This window comes from Chiloscyllium punctatum, chromosome 34 (assembly GCF_047496795.1).
Source record: "Chiloscyllium punctatum isolate Juve2018m chromosome 34, sChiPun1.3, whole genome shotgun sequence".
Classification (NCBI taxonomy): Eukaryota; Metazoa; Chordata; class Chondrichthyes; order Orectolobiformes; family Hemiscylliidae; genus Chiloscyllium; species Chiloscyllium punctatum.
Window position 1 is genome coordinate 5900107 of NC_092772.1, and position 24097 is coordinate 5924203.

At 44.9% G+C, this 24097-nt stretch overlaps 1 non-coding gene across 1 annotated transcript; it reads right to left on the reverse strand.

The window, feature by feature from the left end:
• Positions 1-15867: 15867 nt before the first annotated feature.
• On the reverse strand, positions 15868-15949 carry trnas-gcu (transfer RNA serine (anticodon GCU)). Its single transcript has one exon. It is a non-coding gene; the product is annotated as a tRNA-Ser (tRNA).
• Positions 15950-24097: the final 8148 nt, after the last annotated feature.

A 24097-nucleotide genomic window follows, 5' to 3' on the forward strand; every position in this document is an offset into this window, starting at 1 on the left:
AAATGAGACGTGGAATATAACTCTCTCCATTTGCCGAGATGGGTGTAACTTCAATAACACTTAAGGAACTGGACACCGTCCACGACAATGCAGTCACTTGAGTGTACCCTATTCAACACCTGCAATATTCATTCCCTTCACCGCTAAGGCACAATTGCAGCAGAGTGCACCAACTATAAGATGCACTGGAGTAAGTCATTCGGGCATTTTTGACAACATTCAAAGCTCCACAGCTGTACTGACGATAAGGACAAGGTTGGAAGATGCAACAAAACGCCACCGTTTTCAAGTTCCCCTCCAAGGCCCATAGCACCCTGACTTGGAAAGGAATCAGTGAGAAACTCATTAGTGAAACGGCCTTGATGGGCAAAGTTGCATACTTCAGCCTTCCATCTTTTATCTGACAATTTTAAGAAAAATGTTGATGTATGCGGTGACCAGACTTGTGCTCATTCCTTTAGCTGTTCCCTAAACTGGTGGTTGCTAAAGTTCTGCTATCATCCACAGCCTGTGGTTAACAATAGAAAATATCTGAAAATCGTCTCAATCAACTGACTCCCCTCAAGATTAGAGTGGTGTTGGAGAAGCACAACAGGTCCGGCAGCATTTGAGGATCAGGAAGAATGGACGTTTCAGTCAAAAGCCCTTCATCAGGAATGAGACTGGGAGCACATGGGATGGAGAGATAAATGGGAAGGGGGTGGGGCTGGGGAGAAGGTAGCTGAGAGTGCTGTAAGTGGATGCGGGTGTGGGGTGAACATGAAATGTCAGAGAAGTAGGTGGAGTGGATAGGTGGGAATGAAGATGCACAGGTGGGACAAGTCAGGCGGACGGAGTTGAGCTGGAAGGTGGGAACTGGGGTACGGTAGGGGGAGGAGAAATGAGGGAACGGGTGAAGTCCGAATTGATGCAAAGGGGTTGAAGTGTCCCGAGGCAGATGATGATGTTTTCTTCTTCCAGGCATCGGGTCGTGAGGCAGTGGCGATACAGGAGGCCCAGGACCTTCATGTCCTCCGGAGAGTTGGAAGAGGAGTTGAAATGTTTGGCCATGGGGCACTGGGGTTTATTCTTGCGGGTATCCTGGAGATATTCTCTGAATTATTGTGTGAGAACACATCTCCTCTCTCCAACTTAGAGGAGACCGCATCGGGTGGAATGTATACAAGAAATGGAATGTGTGGAAGTGCAGGCGAAACTTTGATGGATGTGGAAGCCTCCATGAGAGCCTTGGACAGAGGTGAGGAGGTAGATGTGGGTGCAGGTTTTGCAATTCCTGCAGTGACAGGGAAAATTATATTTCCCTCCCCACCCCTATCCACTTTTCACAAAGAATCTTTCCTCCACGACGACCTAGTCAAGTCCACGCCCTCCAAAAACCCACCCTCCCCTCACGGCACCTTCCCCTGCCACCACAGGATTGGAAAACCTGCACCCACATCTTCCCTCTCACATCTTTGCAGGGCTCCAATGAGCCTTCCACATCCATCAAATATCCGTATGCACTTCCACACATGTCATTTATTGCATCTGTGGCTCGCCATGCGGTCTCCTTTACATTGGGGCCAACAGGTACATTCTCGGAGAGCGCTTCAGAGAACATTTCCAGGGAACCTGCAACATTCAACTCCAACGCCCCATGACCAAAAACATCAATTACCACGTCCCCCGACTCTCCCAACGACATGCAGTTCCTGGGTCTTCTCCACCGCCATTCACTCACCACCAGACGCCAGATCTTCCACCTCGGGACCCTCAACCCCAGGGCATCAACGTGGTCTTCACCAGTTTCCTCATCTCCCCACGGCCACCTTATCCGAGTTCCAAATTTCTATCTTGGCACCATCCTACTGACCTGTCCCACTTGTCTATCTTCCTTTCCACCTATCCGTTCCACCCTCTTCTCCGACCTAGCTCCTTTAACCCCATCTCTATCCAACTCTTGCACTATCAGCTAAATCCTTCCCAGACCCAGTCCTCCCGTTTATCGCTCTACCCACGAGGCTCCCACCTTTATTCCTGATGAAGGGCGTTTGCCCGAAACGTTATTTTTTTCTGCAACTCGGATGCTGCCTGACCTGCTGTGCTTCTTCAGCACCACTCTAATCTTGATTCTGATTTCCAGCACCTGCAGTACGCACTTCCGTCCATCTGATTCCCCTGTCTATTGATCTTGAATAGGCCGTTGCTAAAGTTCCAGCATCGTTTTCCTGCTCTTATATTCCCACCTGCGGTCAAGATCATCGAGACCAATTGATCCCTTATCCAGTCACCTTCAAACATTCGTGAATGTCCTCTATAATTTCTCTTTTATTACTTTAAACCACTCAGTTTTCACACTTTTCTCATTGTGCATCCTCAAATTCATTATCACCCACTTCACTGGATTGAATTCCTTTCAGCACATTTTCTTGCCAATTGTTTCCAATCTCCCTGCAATCTACGGCTTTCTTCCTCATGGTTAACTACATGAATAATTGTTACCTGATTTGCAAACAGCTAAATGATGGCCACGACAAATAAGTAAAAATCGTTGACCTGTATGAGAAAACAATATAACTCATAGAAGCCATGGTTCATAAACTTGCAAAGGACAGCAGAATTGGAGATGTAAAGAAGGTTATCGAAGGTTCCAGAAGGATCTTAATCCATTGCGTCTTTGGGCTGAAAAATGTCACATGAAGTTCAATCTGGATACATGGAAGGTATTGCATTTTGCTACAACAAATATTAGTATGCTTATACAATTAATGATCGGGCATTGCATCGTGTTGTGGAACACAGAGGCCAGGATTGCAAGTACATAATTCATTTTAATTTGCTTCATATATAGACAGAATGGTTTAAAAAATGTCATCTTGCCTTCGTTGCTCAGTCCTTTGAGCGGAGGAGTTGGTACGTTATGTTGAAGTTGAATAGGACATTGGGTGATGCCTCTTCTGGAATACTGTGTCCAGTTCTTGCCGCCCAGTAATAGCAAGGAAATTATTCAGCTGGAGTAGGTTTAGAAGACGTGTATCAGCATATTGGTAGTGGGGAAGGTTTGTGTTATAACGAAAGGCTGGATAGGCTGAGAATATTTTCACTCGAGCACTGGAGTTTGAAAGGCGACCTGATAGAAATTTATAAATTATTGAGAGTTCGGCTGGAGTTAACTGTAACTGTCTTTTCTCCAAGGAGGGAGCACTTCAAGACGAGAGGGCAAATGTTTAAAGTGAAAAGAGGGATTTAAAATAAGACATGAGAGGCTTTTTTTTTAACAGAGGATGGTTTAGGTGTGCAATTCACTTCCTGAGGCAGTGATGAATGAAAGTACATTTACAATATTTACAGGATATTTGAATCGATAAATGAATTGGAAAGTATCAGTGGGATTAACAAAAGCTATTCATTCATGCATATTACATAATTTATTGCCCAGAGAGAAGTTCAGAATCAACCACGATATTATGGATCTGGAATCACATACCAGCCAGACCAGATAGGTATGGCAGTTTCCTTCCCTATCAAGCATTAGTGAATCAGATCTACTGATTCAACATCATCATTAGACTCTAGGTATTTGTTTAAATAAAATTCCAGCATCTGCCACGCCAGGGTTTGAACCCGCGTCCACAGAATTATATCTGGACATTCATATTAACAATGCAGTAATAATATCACAAGGGCATTATTAACCCTCAGCAGTTACAAGAGCCATCAGATGCGACTCGTTTAGTTTGTTATTATATTCAGTATGAGCTGGTAGGAGTGAAAGGCTGTATGTGTCTATGACTTTGACGAAATGAAACTGGCAGCTGATTTGGATTAACAGCAGCGTTGACAGTTTAATTGATCTCCTTCTGGGATATGTAATCTTGCTGGTTACTCTGGAGGTTCTTATGCTCATTGAGCCCTTCCCACACACGGCATTGTTGAACAATCTGTCCCCAGTTTGACTGAGTAAATGAGTTTCCACTTCAGCAGGTTATTGAATTCCTCATTGCCCTGGTTTCTGTGTGATATCGGTGTCCTTGTATCTACCCAGGATGAACTATTGGTTCAAATCATGTCCACGCAGACGTAAGTCCCGTTGTCCATGTTGTGAATGTGTTTTTATTCTTCCTGATACACCCACAGGGTGTGGATGTCGCTGGTCAGGACAGCATTTGTTGTTCATCCTGATTCGCTGCTGCCTCGCTGCTCGAGGGACATGGATTCGATCCCAGTCTCGTGTGACTGTGTGCAGTTTGCACATTCTCTCTTTGCTTGTTTGAGTTTCCTCCCACAGTCTGTAGGTGTGAAGGTTCCTGGGATCAGCCATTGGAAATGAAGGGGAATGGAATAGGTATGGAGTGTGGGTCTGATAGGATGTGCTTCAGAGGGATTGTGTCGACTGCAAGGGCTGAATGGCCTGCTTTCCCACACGGTTTTCATTCTCGGATGAAGGGTCAGCTAGTTTGTTCAGGTCCTGGAGACACAAGTAGGCAGGATTGGGTAAAGATGGGAGCGTCCCCTATAAGCGACATGCATGAATGGGATTGCAGGAAATGAAAGGCATGTTCTCTGTTCCTGAGATCAGGCGTTCATTCCAGGTTTTATTCATCGAACTTTAACATTACCAGTTCCGTGTGTGAGTCCCCAGGGATGAGTAGTTTATTATATAACCACAACACCACCTTCTCCAGGTTGCAGTATTTATTGGGAACAAGAAGCTGATTCTGAGCTGATGCGAACAAAAGCAGATGCCAATGTCAAAACCACTGATCCAAACAGGAAAATGAAATTTCGAACATTGTCACCCCAAAGTTAAAGTCTCCACACGCTTAAGATGCGCCAATCGGCTGTCTCAGCAACATGTACTGTTTATGGTCATAATATTATAAATGGGGGCAAGTATTCCCTTCCACCCCGCTTTTGACCAGGAGCTGTCCCAACCTTGGAAATACATGCTCCTCTCTCCTGTTATTCCATCCCAGTTTCCAATTGGATCTTCGTGCATGCTTCACACAGTTTCTCTGATTCCGGTTCTGGAACTGGAATGATGTGTGATTGCCTGCAGCAATTGGTCCTGCCTTGTGTGGGCAAAGTGATGAAGTAGCCGATGTTCAAATATAATGCTATTGAAGCATACGTTTCAACAATATTCTGCACTCTGCCAAGAGTTGGAGAGTTTTGTTCATCCCATTCTCCTGTACTCTCATTCATGGAATCTCCACAGCCTCTGGGGATGCTAAAGTTAAAGATTCGGTTCATTCTGCGTTCCCACATGCCTGTCGCTAAGTCCTGATATTGTACATTCTTCCTGACATTTCCTCTGCTACCATACTGGTTGCAGTTTACAAGTGTGGTCTGTGGAATGCTATAACCGTTTAGTAGTTCGTATTCTGCGTTGTGATTGCAGCGACCGCAGCTCAAATCCACAGCATGGCGGTCAGTTCTCTCAAAGTTTTACTTTTGGTGTAACACGGTCAGAAATTAATCGTTTTTACAAGATAATATTCCCCGAGGTGATGATCTGTTTTCCATCGAATTTTGTTCTCTGATATTTCTACGTTTCATGTATCAGGATTGAAACCCAAAAGTTCTCGAAGATGTTTCTCCCTCGCACTCTCCCTAACTCTCTTTTCCGTCCCTCATCCCATTTGACTGAGGCATTGCACAATCTAACATACGCTTTCACGTTGATACCATCCAGTCTGTGCCTTTGCACTCACTGTTGCCCCAATCTCTTCATTGGCACCTTCAAATCATTCGATCCGTTTGGATACCTTGGCTGTGAGATCAATTCTCTTTTAGCAGCTTTTACTGACATGGACAAAAGATTATTGGAGTGTGAGGCTCAATAAAAGGGCATAAGGAATAATTGGGGAAAAGAGACTCTATTGGAAAAGATCCCCCATGAGGGCTTTCTGCGATAGCCTAGTGGTATTATCACTGGATTGTTAACACAGCAAAGCCAGGTAATATTCTGAGGAGAAGAGTTGGATTCTCACCACACCACGACGATGATAGTATATGAATGCAATAAATGCCTAGAATTAAGAATACGTTGTCTGAAAAACCCATGTGTTTCACTGACGTCCTTGAGGGAAGGAAACTACCGTCCTTATCTAATCTGGCGTCCACGTGACTCCAAACCGGAAGGCAATAAATGCTGCAGAGCCACCCCCGATGCTGTTACAGAATAGAAATATGTTCATTCGGCTCAGTGCTAGAATTGTCCAGGGATGAGATCGCACTGGGAAAGTTGCAGCAGAGATTCACTCGGATCGTGTCGTAACTGAAATTGTACATTGAAAACTCCCTTGATTGTTTGCTAAGTCTCCGATCTGTTAGAATGACCATGTGAGCTTCACTTCTTTCATACGTAAAGTGCAAAACTTTTTTATTTTAAAGTTTCATTCTCAGGTGAAGTTTAACAACTGGTGTCTACCCCCATGTGCTGCTGTCCGTTCCATATTGTTTCGAATGATTCTAATTTATAAAAATGAGTTCCCAGAGACTTACATGGATTCATGCAGTTTTTGAGCAAAGTACAATGTAACTCTGCAAGTACAAATTCACCCCACGGAGGGGTGTGTGTGTGTGTGTGTGTGCGTGCGTGTGTGTGTGTGTGTGCTTGCACGTGCGCGTGCGCACTCATGTGTAGGAGGGTCTCTGTTTGTAGATAGGGCAATGGGATCACCTGTACTGTGACATGAACCCAATGACCATGGGTACCGAATTTCGCTATCAGTCTCTGTGGGGGCACTTTTAGCTGCTGCCTGTTCCGAAGACCGCCTTGGAGGATTGTCACCCGAAGATCCGAGGTCGACTGTCCTGGATCACTGAAGTGTTCTCTAACTGGGAAGGGGAACGCCTGTCTGTTGATTGATGTGCAGCGCTCATTCCATTGCTGTCGCCTCTGCTCAGCTTCACCAATGTACCATGTCTTAAGGCATCCTTTGCCTGTAGCTTCTTTTTTTTAAGATGAGCATCAGTCTAAACATTATGGTATAGACGCAGCACTAGGGGCCGAGCACCTTCAACATATTATCTGTGCTGACACTAATTGGTAAAGTCCACCTGAGAATGTAACTGTCAAAAGAAAGTTTTTCGAAGCACATAAGAAAGAAATGAACCTTACATAGTCATTCTAACAGATGGAAGACTTAACAAGCAATCAAGGTATTTTTCCAATGTATAATTTCAGTGACATTACACTGTAACCTTTCGCTATAAATTCTGTACCTTACCACTGTGTACTCCATAGCCACCTGATGAAGGAGCAGCTCTCCAAATGCTATTGCTTCCATTAAACCTGTTGGACCATGACCTGGTGTTGTGCGATTTTTAACTTCGTATAAGAATGCGGATCTCACAATTAAAATAGAGACGAAGAAGCATTTATTCTCTCAGACAGTTCCGTATCAGTGGACTTTCTTGGAGCAGAAGGCTGTTGAGGAAGTGTCATGAGGTGTAATGAGGCTGAGATCGGCAGATCTTCAAACAGCAAAGACATCAAGCGTTATGGGGAAACGCAAGAATGTGCAGTTCAAGGTTAACAGATCAGATATGAAACCATTCAATAGTGGAACAGACTTGATGGTCTGAATGGTGTTTATCTGTTTCTAAAATTGTTGGCCTTAATATGAAGCTGCAAAACCGACCTGTGTAAAATGTTCCAAATTTAAAAAAGCGTGGTCCCCCGGAGCACTGAACCGAGGTGAAATGTACAAAGAACAACACACAAAGGGCAGACAATATTGGGTCATTGATCCGTAGTGATCAGTATACCAAGGTAAACAGGAAAACCGATATTCAGTATCTACATTGAACCTGGCTCCACGAGGCATGTAGTTAACTCTCACAAACCACTATTCCCCTTCCGTTTTCCTGACGCCCCCTCCGTTCTTGTTTTAAACTGATTGAACGTCAGGCAATTGTAGATGACATTGCTGATGTGGATCTGCAGCATATAGAACATTAGAGCGTAGTACAGGCCCTTCGGCCCTCGATGTTGTGCCGCCCTGTCATACTAATCTGAAGCCCATCCCATCTACACTATTCCATGTACGTCCATATGCCTCTCCAATGACGACTTAAATGCACTTAATCTTGGCGAATCTACCACCGTTACAGGCAAAGCATTCCATGCCCTAACTACTCTCTGAGTAAAGAAACTACCTCTGACTTCTGTCTTGTACCTACCTCCCCTCACTTTAAAGTTATGACCCTCGTGTTTGCCGTCTCCATACTTGGAAAAAGACTCTCCCTGTCCACCCTATCTAAACCTCTGATTATCTTGTATGTCTCTATTAAGTCACCTTTCAGTCTTCTCTCAAACGAGGACAGCCTCAAGGCCTTCAGTCTTTCCTCGTAATATGTTCCTTCCATATCAGGCAACATGCTAGAAAATTCCCTCTGCACCCTTTCCAAAGCATCAACATCCTTCTTATAATGCGGTGACCAGAACTGTTGACAACACTTCAAATGGGGCCGTACCAGATCTTTGTACAGCTGCAGCATAACCTTCTGATTCCAGAACTCAATCCCTCTATTAATAAAGGCCAAAGCACTGTTATCCTTCTTAACAACCCTGTCAATCTGGGTGGCAACTTTCAGGGATCTGTGTACATGGACACCGAGATCTCTCTGCTCATCTGCACTACCAAGAATCTTACCATTAGCCCAGTACTTTGCATTGCGATTACTCCGTCCAAAGTATATCACCTCACACTTGTCCACATTAAACTCCATTTGCCACCACTCAGCCCAGCTCTGCATCCTATCTATGTCTCTCTGCAACCTACTACATCCTTCGTCACTGTGCACAACTCCACCGACCGTAATGTTGTCCGCAAATTTACTAACCCACCCTTCTAAGCCCTCATCCAGGTCATTTATAAAAATGACGAATAGCCCCGGACCCCACAGCGAACCTTGCGGAATGCCGCTAGTAACTGGACACCAAGATGAACATATTGCATCAACTACAACACTCTGTTTTCTTTCAGCAAGTCAATTACTGATCCAACCTGCTATGTCTCCCACAATTCCATTCCTCCGTATTTTGTATAATAGCCTACTGTGGGAACCTTATCGAAAACCTTGCTGAAATCCATGTACAGCACATCAACCTGCTTACTCTCCTCCACCTGCTTGGTCACTTTGTCAAAAAAACCCATAAGATTCGTTAGGCACGACCTACCCTTTACAAAGCCGTGCTGACTGTCCCTGATCAGATTATTCTTTTCTAGATGATTATAAATCCTATCTCTTAGAACCTTTTCCAATGCTTTACCAACAACTGAAGTGAGACTCACTGGTCTGTAATTACCAGGGTTGTCTCCACTACCCTTCTTGACAAGGGAACCACATTTGCTATCCTCCAGTCCTCAGGCACTATTCCTGTAGACAATAATGATTGCTAGATCAATGGCACAGGCTCGGCAATCTCTTCCTTTGCTTCCCAGAGGATCCTAGAATAGATCCCATCCGGCCCAGAGGACTTGTCTATTTTCACACTCTGCAGTATTTCTAATACCTCTTCCTTGTGAACCTCAATCTCTTCGAGTCTAGATGCAAGTATCTCTATATCTTCCTCGCCAACATTTTTATTTTCTATTGTGAACACTGTCGACAAATATTTATTTAGTGTTTCCCATGTCTCCTCTGACTCCACACACAACTTCCCACTATTATTCTTGATTGGCCCTAATTTAACTCTCGCCATTCTTTTATTCCTGACATACCTATGGAAAGCCTGAGGGTTAATCCTGATCCTATCCGCCAACAACTTCTAATTTCTCCTCCTGGCTCTCATTTCTCTTCCCCGGCTCTTCTGAACTCTCTTATTAGTTCATGCAGGGAAACGATTCTGTCTGCTGCACATCATTCTACTTCGAAATATCAGGCAGTATTTCATATTGATTACTGTAAACGTTAACCTTTAACAAGCCATGACAGTGAAATCACTGAATCCTCATCACTATACGACCAGGGAAGATTTCTATTAACATCACCCTGGACACCATGAGATTCGCCATTCTATTCTCCCATCCTTCTGTGCGTGATCCCCTCGGCCCTATTCCGGTCTTGTTGGTTGGTTTACAATACTGAGGCTATCCAATCATCTTTGTATTTCAGTTTCTAAAGGATGAGACCTTCTCCCTGAGCTGGAAATGTGCTTGCTCAGTGGTGATATCAATGTCCGTGAAAACTAGAAAAGTGCTTGAAATAGGCCATTCCTGTTTTTTATTCCAAGAACTTGAGGCAAACCGTTTGGCTGGACAGGAAATAGCGGGCGTGAGCAGTGACCAAGTTAGTATAAACTACAGAGTAATAGGGAAACAATGGGCAAGGAACACTGGGACGGGAGGGTCTGAATGCTTCCTTTCTTTGCTGTAACCAGACATTGGTGTTGAGCTCTGAAATGGGACAACATCAGACCAGTCGATGAAATCTTACTTTCTCCTTGTTTTCTCCAGAGGCCTGTGTCACACTTGGGGAAATGTGTCTGCGTGCTTCAGTCTATGGGTAAAAATGGGGTTCAGTTCCCATCTCAAACTTTAATCCCATTTATTATGTTTTACGAGATTAAAACGTTACAGAGAAATTAGCATTCAGGTGAAACGTCAGAGCTTACAGTTTTACAGACCAAGTACTGGGAAATGAAATGAAGGGACCCATTTCCGTGCTCTAAACACACGGTAATTCACTCATTTTTGAGGGGAAACATATCTGCAGTGACATAATTCCAAAAACTGTGTTATGAAGAAACGGTGCAACTGCTTCTGCCCTCATCCCTGGTGGTCTAGTGGTTAGTATTCTGCGCTTTAACTGAGTGGCCTGGTTTCTGAAAACGAAACGTGCCTATGAGCAATGTATTGGGCTATTCCAGGATTGCCTTCTCTGACAACGTGGGACATGACTGATGTTCTCTATGATATGGAAGTGTCAGTGTTTGAGTTAAGTTGACAAAGTTAAAAATTACACAATATCTGAGCAGAGTCGAGCGAGTTTATTTGGAAGCACTAGCTTTCGGAGAGCCGCTCCTTCATCAGGTGGGTGTTTTTCTGCAGAAACTTCGTGTGTGTGTCAAAATGCGCGATCTTTTGGAAGATCATCTGGACTTTAACCGACCGTTCGTGGTGTCGACGGTACCCATGACTTGGAGGTATTGGTGTTCGACTTGGGTGGATACATTTAATAATCACACAGAGCCATTTTAGATTCCAACAGTTGACAAACACCTGATGAAGAAACAGTGCATGGAACACTGGTGCTTCCAAATAACTCTGTTCGATACAATCTGGTGCTGTGTGATTTTTACTCTGACAGCTCTTGGTAATTTTTAACTGGTCGAAGACAGTGAAAGAATTTTCGTTCGTGGAGATGAAAATTTCAAATATTACCCACCTCAGCATAACAAAAATGAGTAGGTTGGATGTGTGATGAATCTCCACAATGCGCTTGCGCAAAGTAAAGGTTGAAGTTACAACCGCCTGATCCGTAGCCAGCTATACAAATGGTTGTACCACGGGCCAGATGCACAGCTGAGATTTTACACGCGGCAGAGCTGTGGTGTTAACAAGGACATGAGCAATAGCAGGAACAGTCACAAGGTGAACAAAGAACCAAGATAATCACCATCATTCATTCACTTCAAATTATCTTAAAAAACAAGACCATTCACAATCTGATCAGCCAATCAATGAGGTCACTGCTGATCTTGGAAATTGCAACTGACTTTGCTGCGTTTTCACCATAATTTGAGGTAAACTCCAGCCTAAACATAACATCGCATATTCCCATTAATTTTCAGTTTAAGATTAAGTTAATGACCTGTCCGTACTTGCAGGAAATGAGTGAAAACGTCCTTCCGGTGATGTAATCAAGTCCAGAGTCGGCCAGAAAAGCAAAGACAAAGACATGAAACAACACTCCCATTTCTCTCTGTACCAATGCGTTTTCCTGAGTTGAATATTTGCAGGACTTGTCTTTACTATCTAAAGAATTAATTATTTTTCCGGGAAAGATTCTTCATAAATCAATTAACATCTGAGGTGTTGAAACATATTTTACTTTAGATTAAAATAGTTGAATATCTTTTCCCAAAGCCCAATGTCCCAATCCTCCCTCCTCCTCCATGTAAATACAAGCTGTTCCAGGTGATGTTGGAGCTCCCAACCTGACGTTCCAATGCTCCTTGCTGCTCCATGTCAATAGAAGCGGCTCTACTTGAAGTTGGAGCTCCCAGTCTGATGTCCCAATGCTCCCTGCTCCATGTCGGTAGAAGTGGTGCAGTTGAGTTTAGACCTACCACTCTGATGTCCCAATGCTCCCTGTTCCATGTCAGTAGAAGTGGTGCAGTTCAGGTTAGACCTACCACTCTGATGTCCCAATGCTCCCAGCGGCTACATGTCATTAAACGCTGATCCTTGTGAGGTTGGAGCTCCCAGTCTGATATCCCAATGTTCCCTCCTCCATATCAATATAAGCAGTCCATTTGTGGTTGGATCTATCACTCTGATGTCCCAATGCTCCCTGCTGCTACATGTCATTAAAAGCTGATCCAGGTGAGAGTGGAGATCCCAGATGGATCTCGCAAAGCTTCCTGCTCCATGCCAACTGAAGCTGCTCCAAATGAGGTTAGATCTTGCATTCGGATCTCCCAATGCTCCCTACTGCTCCATGTCAATAGAAGCTGCTCCATGTGTGGTTGGAACTCCCAGACTGATGTCACAATGCTCCCTGGTCCACATCAAAAGACGCTGTTCCAGATGAAGTGGGAACTCCCATCCCTGGCACCTCACATACTTCTATACCATCATAGAAATACTGCCCACTGAACATTTCTACCACTGGAGCCATTGGTGGAATATCCGCATCATGAGAACATAATATTATTTTTAGTCACCACCGAATCATTATTTCCAAAAGTCATTCTTCCTTATACCTTATTTAGCATGTGCATACTGCAGTCAATCCGAAGTAAGATAATGGTGCTAATTGATGTATGCTTAATAAAAATTACATCCTATTTTTCATGTTGAGTAACTGCGACTATGCAAGGACAATGTTTATATTGAAATCACACTTTTATTCCAGGTGAGAGAATGTGGTTAGCATTATTTAAAATGAACTTGTTCTCTGTGTAAAATGATAAAATAGATCTCAATTTCAAAACTAAATTGCTAACGTTGTCATCCATCTTGAAATGTGGTGTCTTTTTCTTTCAACCAGACGGCTATTATAACGAAAAGTCTATTCATGATATCCGTATAAAGACACTTTAAATCGCAAGGTTTGTGAAGGTTTGTAGCTCAGGTTGAGGTTTAGGGTGTAGGTTTGCTCGCTGAGCTGTAGGTTTGATATCCAGACGTTTCATTACGTAGCGAGGTAACATCATCAGTGGCGACCTTCAAGTGAATCGAAGCTGTTGTCTAGCACTTTCTATATATCTTTCTCCTGGATGGGGTTCCTCGGGTTTGTGGTGATGCCATTTCCGGTTTGTTTTTTGCGGGGTTGATCGATGGCATTTCGATCTATGTGTTTGTTTATGGCATTGTGTTTGGAGTGCCATGCCTTTTGGAATTCTCTGGCATGTCTTTGCTTAGACTGTCCCAGGATCAATGTGTTGCCCAAGTCGAACCGGACTACCAAAAATCCATAAACTGGCAGCCCCGCTCAGACCCATAGTCTCATTACTTGGAACACCAACATACAGACTGGCCAAAGAACTACACGCAAGTCTGAAATACCTCACAGAAGAGTCGCAGCACTCCATCCACTCCACCTAGGAATTCCTAAAAATCATCAAAAACACCAAAGTGGAGGAAGAGGAAGCAATGATCTCATTCGACATAACAGCACTGTTCACCTTCATCAACATCGACCTGGCAAAGGAAACACTTACCACACTTTTAGAAGAGACAATCACAGACGCACCAACAACCATCAATCACATTACCAACGAAAACATCATGAAGTTAGTGGATTGTGCCTCACCACCCACTTCATCTTCAACAACATAGTCTACAAACAAACCAACGGCGCACCCATGGAATCTCTGCTATCAGGATTCATAGCAGAAGCGGTAATGCAAAGACTAGAACAAACAGCCCTACCAACAATCAAACCAAAAATCTGGGTCCGCTACATAGATGACACCTTTGTCATCACAAAACGAAACAAGATAGTAAAGACATTTTACATCATCAACAACACCCTCACAGGTATAAAGTTCACCAAGGAGGAAGAAACCGACAACAAACTCGCATTCCTGAACGTCACAGTAGAAAGAAAGGACAACGGAGAACTACAAAGCTGCATATACAGAAAACCGACAAACACTGAGCAAATACTTAACTACACCAGCAACCATCCCAACACACACAAACGAAGCTGTATAAGAACACTATTCCAACGAGCCACCACACACTGCAGCACAGACGAACTTCTGAAGACACAGGCGAACCACCTATACAACGTATTCGAGAAGAACAGATACTTAAAAAATACAGTGCGCAGATTCCTCAAGAACAAACCACGACAAGCAGACCAAACACAGCCAGAAACCCTAACCACCTTACCATACATCAAAGAAGTTTCAGAAATGACGGCCAGACTACTCAGACCCCTCGGAATCTCAGTCGCACACAAACCGACAAAGACTCTCAAACAAAAACTAACAAACTTAAAAGACCCAGTACAACCCATGGACAAAAACAACGTCATCTACAAAATTCCATGCAAGGACTGCCACAAACACGACGTAAGACAACAGGAAGAAAGTTAGCCACCAGGATATACGAACACCAGCTAGCCACAAAAAGACACGGCCTTCTCTCCCTCGTAGCCCTACACACGGATTAAAAATACCAGCATTTCGACTGGGACAACACATCTATCCTGGGACAGGCTAAGCAAAGACACCCCATAGAATTCCTAGAGGCCTGGCACTCCAACCACAATGCCATAAATAAATACATAGATATACATGCCATCTGTCAACCCCTCAGAAGACGAACAGGAAATGACATCACCACAAACCCCAGGAACCCCATCGAGGAGAAAGATACAAATAGAAATCAGGAGACGACAGCTTCGCTTCACTTGGAGGTCGCCACCTAGCCAAGTAATGAAACGTCTGAATATCAAAGCTACAGCTCAGCGAGCAAACCTACACCCTACATTTTAAATCATTTTTCATGTTTATGTTGCATGAATCTGCGGTTATTGATCCACAGTTTAGTTTCACTCACGACAGGTAACATGCTGATTTCTCCAGTTGTTCATGGTTCAATGTGATGCATCCAGTGTGTGCATAACGAGAGGGAGCTTGTTTCCCACATCTTGTGTTTATCTGTGCCTTATTTCCAGCATTCATCAATGGCGAGAGCAAGGGGCGAGGGCGAGACCAATGTGTAAGTCTTTCCGTGCCCATGCACGGCACCCACATTGGCAATTCTCCACTGTGCGTTTACAGCTAGTTCTCAGTGCCCCTAAACCCACGCCCTGCCCCTTTTGAAATATCTCCATTATTTTGTGCTGTCTCGCTGTGCTCTTCTCACCAGGATGCATTACTTCTCCTCAACGTCCTTCATATTTCATCTGACAAAACATTCATTAAGAATCCCTTTGCATAAACATGCACTTCGCAGCTCTCGGTATTTGATTTTCCTGGATGTCTTTCATACGAAGAAACGTTCTCAGCACTGACTTGAAAAAGAAAATCGCGTTTCTTTTCATTATCCCAAAGCAACCTCCATTTCAACGCAGTTTAGTTAAAAGGTACAAACTATTCTTTGAGATTTTGTAATCGCGTCAATGCATATAAACTGACAATTGGAGTTCCAGTTTCAATCATCTGAAAACAGCACCATTGAAAGCCGTTGATGACAGCGACGAGAGTGGGATTCGAACCCACGCGTGCAGAGCACAATGGATTAGCAGTCCATCGCCTTAACCTCTCGGCCACCTCGTCAGAGGCATCGGGTAGGCTATGACCTTATCAATAATTGAAATGCATAAATTATGCAGAGCAGCAGACATTTCTCCCGATTGTTTGTGAAATGAGAAATAACACAGTACGGTTCCAAGATGATGGTCTGACCCCTGGGTTGTGGGGCAAGTGCACTCCCACTGTCACACTATGCACACAGTGATCTGAACAAAAATGAGGAAATGAATTTGTAACAAGGTCTATTGAATTCTGTGCAGATTTGAAGTCAACGGAATGAAGAACCCGAGACAGCAGGAGGTGTTCTTTCAATAAAGAGTTGGACAGAGCTCTTAAGGATAGTGGAATCAAGGGTTATGGGGATAAGGCAGGAACAGGATACAGATTGAGGATGTTCAGCCATGATCATAATGAATGGTGGTGCTGGCTCGAAGGGCAGAATGGCCTACTCCTGCACCTGCTGTCTATTGTCTATTAAACTGCCTGTCAGGAATTGTTTTCCAGACTGGAGGAGAGTGCATAGTGCTCAATATCATTATTCGGAACACCTAATTTCCGCTCAGATGTTTTTGACACGCACTTGTGAACAGAACAGACAATTTCAAAATCCGAAATAAGGCTAAACTGACAATTGAACTCAACAATGCAAAAACCTTGAGCTGTATCATTTTCCTGGGTCGTGCGACACCAAGTCACTGTATGATCACAGCAACACAGTGAGCAAGTGTCAGAAGGAAAATGAGTGCAGTGGCAGAGCGCATACTGGGAATAGCAGTTGACACACGGGGAAGTGCATTTCCCACAACAGGAACACTTCCCAAACAGCGGACTGCGGTGGAAGAATTCAGAGGTGGTTTACACTTTGAAATTCGATGCCAGAGACACAATGGAGATCTGTCATTGAGTCTGTTCAAGATGAAGATTTTAAGATTTCTACAGATGCAAAACAAAATCAAAAGCTCATGGGTTAGTGAAGGCAAAAGATGAAATTGTACATTTCATCAATCTACCCATCTTTACAATGAGTACCTCACCACTTTCCTCACTCAGGGACTGAACCACTGGTGAAGATGATCATATAATCCCCGTTACTAGCAATGGAATCAGAGAAACTTGGTTTCCCAAACGTTAAGGTAAAACCAGGAATGTGGAGGTAAGCATTAATGTGTTGCTCCTGTGCTGAAGGTGACCAGTGCACTGTATCTCTGTTTCAGTATAGTCGGTGTGCTGTGCAGAAGTTTCAATTCTGAGCCTCACATGGAGCAGCTTTAATTTGTCGTCGTGTTGAGGAATACGGACAGAAGGTGATATTGAGCAAAGCTAAGTTTATGGGAAAATACCCGTGTTTGTGGATTGAGAAACTACCTCTTCTGGATAATGACTCCTTGATCAACAAAGATACTGCAAGTATCTAAAACGTGAAGAAACATATGTGGAGAGAGAGCCGAAGGTGATTTTTTAGCAGATGGATAACGTTTCCCATGTGCCCTGCGTTAAATTCCGGGAAAATAGATGTTGAACTGGTTTCATGTTGCACAGTTTACACATGTTACACTGATGAGTCAATGAACATTCCCCACGTATCCTCGAAGACAAGGATTTCCTTTTCCATTTTAGGAGATCATTACAGCACTGAATTCCATGTGTGCATTTCATTATAACCGAAACAGCTGCAGCAAGACTTTTAAACTAAGATTTTGCTAAGATCTACTTGCATTGGTTGTCCAAAAAATTACATTCCATATTATGGTATGTTTGCAGATGAAGGCACTTTCTGATTCTTGAGCAATTATATTTAAGTTTTGTCAAAAAATTATCATTCGCCGTTCTCTCTTTCCCTTTCATTTTCCCGTTTTATATCCCGTATTTTATCTGTTTATCTTAAGTTTTCAATAATTTCAATCAATCTCGCTCCTGATTACCAATCCGAGAGAATGCCACAGTCTTGTCAATTTGTATGTAGGGCGCGGTGACCAAGTAGAAAGGCATTGGTCACGTGAACCAAATAAAAGGAGCCGGCTGGTGGAATCTGGCCGTTCCATCACAGTCATATTTAAAACATTTAACATAATCTTTAGCCAAATCATATTGGCAGAAAACAAGAAAACAAAAACAAAAAAATTGCTGATGTTGAAAATCAAACAAAAACAGGCGTTGTTGGAATATTTCAGGACGTCTGGCAGCATCTGTGGACAGACGGACCCAATGGATGTCAAACGTTAACTGTGATTCATCTGCACAGATGCTGCCAGCTCACCTGTGATTTTACAGCAATTTCTGTTTTTGTTTCAGATTGGCAGATTTTGTCGCAGTCCATAAGAACAGTGCTCATTAGAATCAAACAGACAGCATGGACCTGGTCGTGTGAAATGAGACAGCAATAATGAATGAGTGGAGAGTGTTGTACTGGAAAAGTACAGCGGGTCAGGCAACATCCGAGGAGCAGGAGAATGGACGATTTAGGTATAAGCCATTCATCAGGAATTAGGCTTGTGAGTCGGGCAGAGGAACAAAGCTGAAGCCAGGTACCAATTCGCAGACACCTCCTCCTACAGACCAGGATCACAAACTCTCCTCCCCTCACCAAACCATCATCTCCCAGACCATCCGCAATCTTATCACCTCTGGGCATCTCCCATCCACAACCTTCAACCTCATTGTCCGTGAACCGCGCACTCCCCGATTCTACCTCCTTCCTAAGAATCACAAACCTGACTGCCCCAGTCGACATATTGTCTCATCCTGAGCCTGTCCCATCCGAATCATCTCTTCCTACATCGACACACTCCTCTCTTCCCAGTTCAGGAAATGCCCACTTACATTCGTGACACCCCTATGCACTTCACCTCCTCCAAGAATTTCGTTTCCCTAGACCCCATCGCGTCATCTTCACCATGGACATCCAGTCCCTGTACAAATCCACCTGCCATGACAGAAGTCTGCAAGCCTTCCATTTCTTAATCTCACACTATCCCAAACAGTACCTTTCCACCGACATCCGCATCCACTTGGCTGAACTGGTCCTCACAATCAACAACTTCTCTTTCCAATTCTCCCACTTCCTCTATTGACGCTGGTAGCCATGGGCACCACATACGACCTAGCTATGCCTGCCTGTTTGTTAGATACGCGGAACTGTCCATCTTTCACAATTACACAGGCACCATCCTCCACCTGTTCCTCTGCTACATTGATGAATGTTTGGGTTCACTTGGTGCTCCAACGAGGAGGTTGCATTGCTCACCAACTTTACCAACACCTTCCACTCCGACCTCAAATTTATCCGGATCCTCTTGGCAACTTCCCTCACCTTCCTGGACCTCTCCATCACCGACTCTGGCAACTGACTAATTACAGACATATACTACAAGCTCACCGACTCCCACATGTATCTCGTCTATATCTCCTCCAACCCTATCTCGTGTAAGAACGCCATTCCTTATTCCCAATTCCTCCACCTCCAGCACATATGTTTCCAGGATGACCAATTTCACCTCAGAAAGAGCCAGTTGGTCTACTTCTTCCACGATCACAAATTGCCTTCCCACGTGGTTGACAGTGCCCTCTGGTTCAACACCTCCATTTCACACACCACCACCCTTGAAGCCACGCCTCTCAACGCAACAAGGACAGAACCACCTGTTGCTCACCTTACATCCCATCAAACTCCGCATAAACGCATCATATTCTGCCACTGATGCCACCTCCAAACAGACACCATCACCAGAGATATATTTCGCTGCCCAGCCCTGCCAACATTCCGTAAAGACCATTCCCTCCATGACCCCCTCTTCAGGTCCATACATCCCCCCCAACCAGCCCACAACCCTCTCCTGGCATCTTTCACTGCCACCAAAGGAAGGGTGAAACTAGCACCCACACCACTCCCCTCACCTCAGCCAAGGCCCGAATGGATCATTCCACATCCATTAGAAATTCACCTTTACAGCGACCAATGTCATCTACTGAATCCGTTGCGCCCAGTGCGGTCTCCTCTACATCAGGGAGACAGGAAACCTTCTTGCAGATCATTTCAGAGAACATCTCTGGGACACCCGCACCCACCAACTTCACCGTCCCGTGGCTGAACACTTCAACTCCCCCTCCTACCCCATCAAAGACATACAGGTCTTGGACCTCACCACTGCCAAACCGTTACCACCCAACACCTGGAGGAGGAACACTACACCTACCGCCTTGGGACCCTAACACCACACGGGATAAATGTGAATTTGAACAGTTACCTCATTTCCCCTCCCCCAAGCCCAAGCCTTCAACTCGGCACCGTCCTCGCAACCCTTTCCATCACTGCTATTTCTGACCTATTTTCTTCTCCCTCCTATTCATCCATCTATTACTTTCCAGCTATTTCCCCTCAACCCCACACTATTTCCTTTTATCTATCAGCCCCCACTCACAAGCCTTATTCCAGATGAAAGGCTTAAATCTGAAACCTGAATACTCCTGCTCTGCGGATGCTCCCTGATCTGCTGTGCTTTTCCAACATCACACTACCAACTCTGATCTCCAGCATCTGCAGTCCTAAATTTATCCTTCGAATTATCAATGACCTTAGAGTGAATATATTCCTCGATTGCAGTGATCACAGTGTGACTGAGTTTTCCATTTATTTTGGGTGAGGGCAGGCTGGATCTGAGACGAGCGATTAACATCTAAACAATGAGAATGGTATCAGATAGCGAAGTTAGGGCGGGCTGAAGTGAAGTGGAAAATTCTGTCAGAAGATGGGTCAGTACAACTGCATCACATCATCCAGACTGTAAAAGATACACAGAAGGAGAAAATCAACTTCAGTGCAGGCACAATGACAGGTAAAGTGGAAAGGAGACAATACAACATACTGAGGTGCAGTGGAATTATTTATGTGAAAGGATTCGATATATAAGCTGCACCTTTACATATGGACTGCCCTCACATTGGAAAAATGAATTCCCTGCAGTGTAACGGCGATATTTGCCTGTGACATCACAATGTTGAGAGACACTGACATAGTTTCTTCTGTAGCAGCGTGGCCTCGTAAAAGCATGACTGTCCCATTAACCAGAATTCAATACTTCAAAGCTCTCCTCTGCACTGTACAATTTATTTGCTGCGCCTGTAGTCAGATCTCAATCGCTTTACTATGTATCTTCTTCTGCTTCCTGCTTCATGGAAACACTTGAAACGTGAACAAATCCACTTTCCACTTTCACCAATCTTTTGCAACTCCCGAGTTGGCACAGGTACGAGTGACCGATTGGCCTTCTCGAGCGTTCTCACTCTGGTATGATCTGAATGATAAAGTGGACTGTGTCTGATCGGCAGAACGTCCCCACGCGGGACGATGCTGTTTATCCCATCCCCGTGGACTGAGCTGTCTCTATTGGCAGAGTATTCAGCCATTCCCCTCCACTTGCAGGCATTATGACGGGATGTAAATGCGGATATGCTCTGAAGCTTCCTCTCACGGGCACAGCCAGGTGCAAGAGCGCCGCTGGAACTTAGAAAATTTGATTGCGAACTTCCTCCAAATATCATTTATTTGAGAGAGAGAGAAACGTGCTGAGCTGGTGGGAAAGAGAGAAATGGGCTGTGGACTCTCTTCCCTCAGTAAAATTCAAATAAGTGCATTTTTGTGCTGCCCATTTGATGTTCAGTATCAATCTTCACAGAACAATCCAGCAGAAAGGCTTTTGTTTCAGAGCCGTCGGTTTCTTTGCTGCAATCGGGCATCAGTTCACATCTGAGTCCCAAATGTCCCAGATGAAGCGGCTCCGTATGAAACCCTCACTCACTGAGAACCATCCCCACAGCCAGGGGCTGCGGGGCTGCAGACAGTCCAAAGCGGAAGGGAGGATTAAAAACGAGCCATTATTTCTCCCTCTGCCACTCTGTCACAGAGACAGGGAGAGGGACGGCAGAGACGGGTGACGTCATTCACGTGCCGACAGAAGCCGTTCAGCCCATCGAGTCCACGGTAAATCTCTATCGCTTGCTTCTCTCTGAGGTTATTCATCATCAGTGCTGCTTGTTCTAATAAGAGGGAACTGTATCTGTCTGGAAATGCTGTTTCCGACAGACCGAACCACATGTCATTCACGGCTGTTCATTTCACCGGAGGACCCTGCTGTGTGATACAGCCTGGGGAAGAACTGCAAGGCGGTAAAAACAATGACTGCAGATGCTGGAAACCAGATTCTAGATTAGTGGTGGTGGAAGAGCACAGCAGTTCAGGCAGCATCCAAGGAGTTTCGAAATCGACGTTTCGGGCAGAATCCATTCATTAGGAATAAAGGCAGTGAACCTGAAGCGTGGAGGAGGCTAGAGGAGGGTGGGGGTGGGGAGAATGTAGCGTAGAATACCATGAGTGATTGGGGGAGGGGGTGAAGGTGATAGGTCAGGGAGGAGGGTGGAGTGGATAGGTGGAAAAGGAGCTAGGCAGGTAGGACAAGTCCAGACATGTCATGGGGACAGTGCTGATCTGGAAGTTTAGAACTAGGGCGAGGTGGGGGACGGGGAAATGAGGAAACTGTTGAAGTCCACATTTATGCCCTGGGGTTGAAGTGTTCTGAGGCGGAAGATGAGGCGTTCTTCCTCCAGGCCTCTGGTGGTGAGGGAGCGGCGGTGAAGGAGGCCCAGGACCTCCATGTACTCGGCAGAGTGGGAGGGGGAGTTGAAATGTTGGGCCACAGGGCGGTGTGGTTGAGTGGTGCGGGTGTCCCGGAGATGTTTCTTAAAGCGCTCTGCTAGGAGGCGCCCAGTCTCCCCAATGTAGAGGAGACTGCATCGGGAGCAACGGATACAATAAATGATATTAGTGGATGTGCAAATAAAACTTTGATGGATGTGGAAGGCTCTTTTAGGGCCTTGGAGAGAGGTGAGGCAGGAGGTGTGGGCGCAGGTTTTCCAGTTCCTGAGGCGGCAGGGAAAGTGCCAGAATGGGAGGGTGGGTTGTAGGGGGGTGTGGACCTGACCAGGTAGTCACTGAGGGAACGGTCTTTGTGGAAGGCGGAAAGGGGTGGGGAGGGAAATATATCCCTGGTGGTGGGGTCTGTTTGGAGGTGGCAGAAATGACAGCAGATGATTTGGTTTATGCGAAGGTTTGTAAGGTGGAAGGTGAGCACCAGGGGCGTTCTGTCCTTGTTACGGTTGGAGGGTTGGAGTCTGAGGGCGGAGGTGCGGAATGTAGATGAGATGCATTGGAGGGCATCTTTAACCACGTGGGAAGGGAAATTGCGGTCTCTAAAGAAGGAGGCCATCTTGTGTGTTTTGTGGTGGAACTGGTCCTCCTGGGAACAGGTCCGGCAGAGGCGGAGGAATTGGGAATAAGGGATGGCATTTTTGCAAGAGGTAGGGTGGGAAGAGGTGTAATGCAAGAGGTAGGGTGGGAAGAGGTGTGCAAGAGGTAGGGTGGGAAGAGGTGTGCATCGGGTCAAATCCCTGTCACATACGTGACTGTTGTTCTCATGTTTATTTTTTCTCTACGTGTGCTGAAGTAACACAGTGAGGGAGCAATTACTGTTGTCAGACATACATGTAGGGGCGTATTAAATACTGAAGTTGTGAGATTTGAGCAGTGTTTATTAACATAGACCATTCAGTGTTCGAAACTCTGGCTCAGGAATTTGACAGAGAGCGAATTTGAGCAAAGGTTGTGCCAGGGCGTTCACCCCATGACGTAACACGAGTTTCTGCGGTTGCTTTGTTGTTCACCTCATTTGTGTGTTTTGCATCATTGAGGATTTTGAAGTTGTCCCCTCTATAGAAAAGGCCTGTGCTTTTGCAACATTGTACAAAAGATGCAGTACAATAACAGCCGATGCTAATTCTGTCTACATATCCAGATATTGATCCCTGGAAACAGCATTGTGCACTCTCCTCGAGTCTGGAAAACAACTTCCTCACATATAATGTTATATTCTCGCTCTCATGGCACTTTTCATTCCATCGGCTTCTGTTTTTCACGGAATCCGATTCAATGGATCTTGTCACTGTGTGTGTACATGTGTCAATGTATGTCTGCCTCTGTGTGTGCATGCCTGTATGTCTGTGTTGGTGTGTGTCGGTGTGTGCATGTCTCTGTGCATCTCTGTGTGTCTGTGTGATAATATGTGCTTGTTTTGTGTGTGTGTGAGTGATTGTGTGTCTCTGTGTATCAGTGATTCTGCGTGT